This window comes from Perissodus microlepis, chromosome 20 (assembly GCF_051167445.1).
Source record: "Perissodus microlepis isolate ML-2025 ecotype Zambia chromosome 20, ASM5116744v1, whole genome shotgun sequence".
Classification (NCBI taxonomy): Eukaryota; Metazoa; Chordata; class Actinopteri; order Cichliformes; family Cichlidae; genus Perissodus; species Perissodus microlepis.
Genome location: NC_140480.1, coordinates 33,485,210 through 33,492,112, shown reverse-complemented (window position 1 = coordinate 33,492,112; position 6,903 = coordinate 33,485,210).

The following is a 6,903-nucleotide window of genomic DNA, read 5'->3' as shown; positions in this document are numbered from 1 at the left end:
TTGAAGAAGACACACCTGATCAATGATTGAATATTAAAAGATGACTAGAGGTATTTAAGTAATAGCACCATAGTAACTGTAAAACGTTATTAATTATTTTCCAGAGAGAAGTGTCAGTGATAAGAGATCACATGGATAATGAGGTAGGGTACACAGGATGCACTTGTAGATAAAAAAAAAATGTATCAAACATTTTTCTTTATATATTATGAGATGATGATGATGATGAGATAGCCTTTATTTGTCAGTTGCAGGTCTTTTGCCCACAACCGAGATGACAGACCTTGCCGACCGTACATACAATACACAAACATCACATTGGGGAGACAGGTCAAGCTAGGTAGCGAGGAAAAAAAAAACATCGAAATGTGTAACACAAAAGGATAATACAGGAATGCACAGATATCAACACACCACAGCACAATAAACACAGACAAGCAACATGGGAAAGAGTTCCAGTGTGTACATCTGATCTGGGACCGCTGCAATCTTTGGACTGCACCTCCAGCTGACCCGATGTCGACATCAGAGGGGAGGTAAGCGTTGGAGGTGGCGTTGGATCCGGGGTAGGGAGGGTGATGCGTCGGTGAGTGCTTATCAGTATCAGTATATGTATGTGTGTGCGTGTCCAGAGTTCAGCTGAGACAGTGTGCTTCACCCTGCCAGGCTAAGTAAACAGTCTTCCAGCCAACCCAGGTGGCCTTGCATGGAATGGGAAGGAACAGACTAAACACAGTCGTTATCAGGGTGTTTTGTTCGGCTCCAGCCTTGCGACCGCAGCTGGCGCCGAAAGGGTCTCCGCATGAAGTGATGGTGCTTTTTACTTTAGTGCGAACAGCTCATATGAATTTCAAAGCAGTTCTACAGTCCAACACTGGTCTCTCAATCTCCCGTTGGAGAGCCGCGAGCTTCGCCATACTCTCTGCTCCGTTCTGTGATGTTGTCATTTCTTGTGCTCAAAGAGCCGATTCTGAGAACTCACGGCAGTGTGCCTCCCCGAGGTGTCATCCAATTTGCGCCCAGAGATGTTATTCCAAGTGAGCCCTTCCAAGATGTAATCCAGTCTGTAGTCAGAGATCTTGTTCTGGGTATTCACGGCAGCCGTAGCCTTTCCAAGATCTTATCCGTGCTGCACTCAATGAGCCCATTTTGAGAAACTCACGCCTCTTCCCATCGCTTCAATCCCAGCGGGCAGTCTTGTGGGGGTTTGAACAGCCAGTTCCGCTTTCTTAATTCTTCGATAAGTCAGGGCCAAGCCAGCTCCGATCAGCCAGAACCCTGTTACCATGGTTCCGAGTAGGTAGATATCTTCAGCACTCAGGCTCACCCGAGCCCAAACTTCTCATTGAGAAAAGGGGTGTCAATTGCATTTAGGGACCAGTTGATCAAATCCATAATTCCTCTTTTAGGTTTTAGAGAACAGACTGTGAGAGAGTGTTCCAGGGAAAAGTAATACAAAAAACACGAGACTAGACAAGGACACAAGAGGCTAAGCAGGGAAGCTAAGGGAGAGGAGGAGGAGGAGAAAAGTCAAGAGCAAGAGCATGTAAACTTCTCTAAGCTGGTTGAAGTTTTGAGCCATGGGTGGACATGACTCAAAAAGGGGGGAGAAGATCATAAACAACTTGATCCAATTTCCTTTTAAAAATCTTTTTCTGCAGGGACAACAGGAAAGGAGAAGAGTTGTAAATGCAGATGTTTCACCAGTTGACTCTAACCCCCACAGGATGCCTACAGTGAGAAGATTTGAGGGGTTGATGGGAGTCATAAAACGGAGTGTTGACCAAGCTACAGCTTTGAAAATAGCTGAAAGCCACATGGACAAACAATAAAATCAACTGATGTGTTTGAATGCCTATGTCTGTATACAGTTGGATTGTAGTGACATATGATTTTAAGAATGTTGATTCTTCTTGTTTGACTGTTGACATTCATTTGTTTACTTGCAAGTTGCAGTTTACTGTGTATGAGATCAATGAGAAGCAGGTTAACTACTTACATGTATTAACTGTGAACTTTTGAAGCAATAGGAGGTGAATGACGTGAGGAGCTGTGTATGAATGAAATCCGCACTGACACTGTCAAAAACAAGGGTGCATAAGTTGAAATTTAAGTATACAATGACAAAAAGGGGGGAATGTTAAGTCAAATTGTTGAATGTGTCATTGTGTTTCTTAAATTTGTAAAGTCTTAGTTCAAGCAGTAGGATCAAAGCCATTCCTTTGATCCTGACCACCTCTCCAGCCACTCTGTGCTGGGGGAGGTTTTATTGTAGACACATGCCTTGTGAAGATTCTGTTTGTTGTTTGGTAAACTTCCTGCCCTTTTATGGCTTCACCTGTGTTGTGCATGGTGAACCAATAATAAGTGTCATGGGAATAAATAGCTGCGAGGTAAACTACTCTTTGAAGGATTTGGGCTAGAGACAGGTGATGAGCATTAAGCTCCACCGCCTGGTTCTGACCAAAGCTCTCCCTCGTTAGCGAGTTAACCCTCTCGAGGCAGGCGTTGCCGATTTGCAACAGTTAAAAACTAACAACCTGATTACCCCACATACATATTTTGTGAGTTTTTTTTTAGTAGTAGTACCACTGCAGGACTTGGTTGTGCATTAGCAACAAAAAGTTTAATTTGAGCCTGAGAGGGTTAACCCTCTGGGGTCGCTGGATGCGCCGGCGCGTCAAAATCACATGACCAATTTAAGACGACACAGCTACAAGATGCAGAACATCAGAGTCTCCATTTCAACTTGGGTCGAAAGTGCGGACTTCAAACTATATACCAGTTTTTGAATTGTGTCGATGGGCCACGTAAAACCAGAGTTATGATAAAAAATACACGCGATGTTTTTTTCTGAACAAAACAGTGGTGTTTACAGCGGGAAGAACGGTAAAAACGGCGTTTTCTACAGACAGTGCTAGCAAACACTCTCCACTTGCAAGCGAAAAAAGAAAAAAAAACTCTTCCCTATTGGCGTTAGAGTTTACCATGTCAGCCAATCAAAAAAATGATAAGGCAACATGTGACATTTGGTTGTTTAGGCAGAAGAGGAAGTTTTTAGGAGTGACACCCGCAACGGAAAGCGGGCGAGCGAAAGACAGAGAGAGAGAGCGAGTTTTCATATGTGAGACATTAGTGACATTTAGCGTGTTTGGAGGCTGTAGTTAGTTTGTTGTGTAGTTATTGTTTTGTATTGTGTGTCAGTTGCTGAATTTCATATTTGCTCTAAAAAAAGCCGTCAAAGGCAGATTCCAGTGTAAACGCTGTTCCCACATGGAAAACTGGACTGATGCACCTCCTGCTGTCAGACCTGCAGGGTTTAGGCCTGTACTGTTCTCCTCTGTCTCATACTGAACACAAACTACATTTTTTGGACTGGCACAAATAATTTGTGTGCCTTCTTATTTGATGCAGCACACCTGATTGTTCTGTAAATAGATTTAACTATGATAATAGCAGTAGGTACAAAAGACAATCTATGTCTCTTTGTCTTCACTGCAGGCACTTTATAATGACGACCTGATGGAAGCAGTCGAAAATCATTAAAGAGAGGATGATCTGAACACAACAGGACAGGTTGCCTTCCTCAGCACCTGCCTGTTATAAAAGTCCACAAGCTGGACCTGAGACCTCCCTGAAATCTGACCAGCCACTTTAACCAGGTTGTTAAGTCTGGTTTTATTATTCAAGGACATATTACCGTACCAAGCAATGACACAGACGGTTAAAACAGATTCAATGAAAGTTTTATAAAAAAGAGTCATCATTTCAGATGAAACATTAAAACCTCTCAACCTCCTTAAAAAGTACAGTCTTTGTTGAACCTTTTTCACTGTAGCAGCAAGATGTGGCTCAAAGGACAGAGTCTTATCAAGAACAACCCCCAAATATTTATAACTGTCCACCAGTTCAATGGCTGCACCATTTACCACTGTTAGTGCAGGATGGGGGGATGTCTTCCTGAAGTCAATAACCATGTCCTGGTTTTCAAGGTGTTAATCATTAAGAAGGACTGATCACACCACGAAACAAACTCATCCACAACAGGCCCATGGGAATCCTCTTCACCATGAAGGAGGCTTACAGTGACTGTGTCATCTGCATATTTAATGAAATGCCTGTTGGCCTGTGTACTGCGACAGTCATTAGTGTACAAAATATACAGAAGAGAAGAGAAACAACAACCTTGTGGTGAGCCAGTAGAAGAGTTCAGCTGTTTGGAAAAACAACTGTTTACTCTCACACACTGAGATCTGTCAGTTAAAAAGTCTAAAATCCAACCAACAAGATTAAAATCAACTGGTTAAGAAGTTTATCAACCAAAAGATGTGGCTGAAGAAAAATCAATAAATAAGAGCCGAGCATGAGCTTTGGCGCCATCAAGATGGCGATAGAGGAAGTTCAACAGAGTGACCACTGCATCATCAACACCTCTACGAGGCCTGTATGCAAATTGTAGTGGGTCTATAAGCTTCTCTACTTGCTGCAGCATCTCCTTCCTGACAAGTTTTTCAAAGGACTTCATCACTAAGGATGTTAAAGCGACAGGCCTAAAATCATTTAATGATGTAGGTTTTGTGGTCCTAGCAACTGGAGAAATAATTGATTTTTTCCATACCTCTGGAACCTTCTGTTGCTGAAGTGACAAAAGAAAGATGTAATAAACAATACTGCATAATTGCTCAGCACATGTTCTAAGCACCTGGCCACATATATTATCAGACCTGGACTTTTACTAGTCTTACTCATTTTAAAAAGATTTTCCACCCTTCTTTCATTAACCCTTTAAGACCTACCATAGTCCGCCAGAGCTCACTTTATGTTTTTACATGCTGTAGAGCCATTTTTGGGAGCATTTCAAGTTGCTATACATCAATACAACTGTTATAGCCCATATTTTAATAATATGTATGCATTAAGTCCATAGTAACTACATTAATTGCAAAACAGTGCAATAAACTACAAAAAAAAAGAAAATCGTTTTTGTTTTTTTTTTACATATATTTCTACTTGGAGAAATTTAAGAGGTTTATCCCTCAAAACTTAAAATACAAAAAAGTTGCAAAAAATAGTTTACAACAACAGGAAATTTATTTTGATTTGATTTATTTTATTTAGCTCTAGAAAGTAAATTACCTGCATATTGAGCTTTTATCCTCAGGGAGGCGTTACAGACCAAAGAGTGCTGCAGGTCAGAGTGAAGCAGTGTCTGAATAGAAAAACAGCCTGACATGTGTTTAAAATAAAAGTAAAGGCTGTCATTTGGATTTTATTAGGGGAGACCGGGGATAGTTGTAACATTTTTCACATTTCTGTCTGTAAATTGGAGCTCTTTTAAGGTAGTGGATTCAAAATGTAATGCAAAGTATTTACATGTCTCTGCTATTAAATAGTGCAGCTATTTTCTCTGCAGCACAATTACCCATTGCATGGTATTGTCTCAAACACAAAGAGTGAAATGTTACAATTAACCCCATGTTACAACTAACCCCAGTCTGGGTTAGTTGTAACATATCCTGGGGTGAAATGTAACACAATGAAATAAGGGTACTAAAAAAACCATTAACATGTAATCTTTGTTTATTCAACACATGAATGCACTTAGAGCCATTTATGTAGCTGTGTGTGTGTGAGACAGAATGCAGAAATCTAGCTTTTGAACATATTCCAACCCCCCCAAAAAGACAAATTATGGAATTTTCTGCAACTGAATATTTCATTCATTTTGGTTGGTCTTCCTTGAGTTTGGCCTCATTGGCTCAGTGGGCATTATAACCTACAACTCTTGCACCAATTTTGAACATAACAATGAAGCTGAAAAAATGTAGTTGTTCACCAGCATCGCAATTCCATTACTTTTTATCATGGCTTACCTTGGTGTGGTTTGCAAAGTGCTTCAGAAAGATGAGGAAATCTGTTTCTTGCACCCATCCTGATTTATTTCCACTACCAATACTTCCTACTGGTCCATCTCTGACACAGTGGTCTGCATAATGTATGTGTGGGAACACAAACAGTGGAGGAATTGTGTTGCCAATGGCATTAACCATTAACTCTCTGCTGATGTCGTTGCCCCAACTTGTTTAATATAAGTTAAAGTAATAGTGTGGTAAGTTGTAACATTTACATTATTGTTACAACTAACCCAGACTGTTGCTGTTACAACTGACCCAGACTCCTATAGCCATGAACTAGCTAACATTACAGCCAACGGCTAAAACATTAGCACTAAAGACCTACACAGAATACATCCCCATAGACATACAAATAACATAATTTAAGTTTGATGAGTTTAACTGCAAAGCAGATAATGCTATTAAAAATTGAAATAACGTAGAAAAACTTACTTTTTGGCATACAAATTACTTTTTTTCTTATTAAATTGTCTGTGTTTGACAAAATGTGCTGATTTTTCACATGTGATAGCAGAACTGAATTGGCCATGCACAGGATGAGTCACTTGGGTAGTCAAGGTAGTCATTTGAAACTTAGCCCTGATTGGAGAAATTGGAAGTGTTACAACTGACCCACGTTACAACTATCCCCGTATTGGATGACATTAAACTGGTCCATGGCGCAAAAAAGGTTGGAGACCGCTGGGGTTAAGTTCTAGATAAGGTATCAATATAGAATTATTTCAACTTCAAAACCAGAAATGGTCACATGTCAAAAGTTGGAAGGAGCAATGAACAAATAATTGTTTTGATTTTCATTAAGTTAATAATACACATCTGTACGTATGACGAAGTTAAATGTCACAGATAAAATAGCCAGGAGAGGATCAAAACTATTAAAACAAGTTTTAAAAATAGACTTTTTCATTTGATTACATTTTATATGATGGATTATGCAGAAAAAGTAGAATTGGGCTGAAAGAGCTATTGCTTTATTACCTATTCAGGT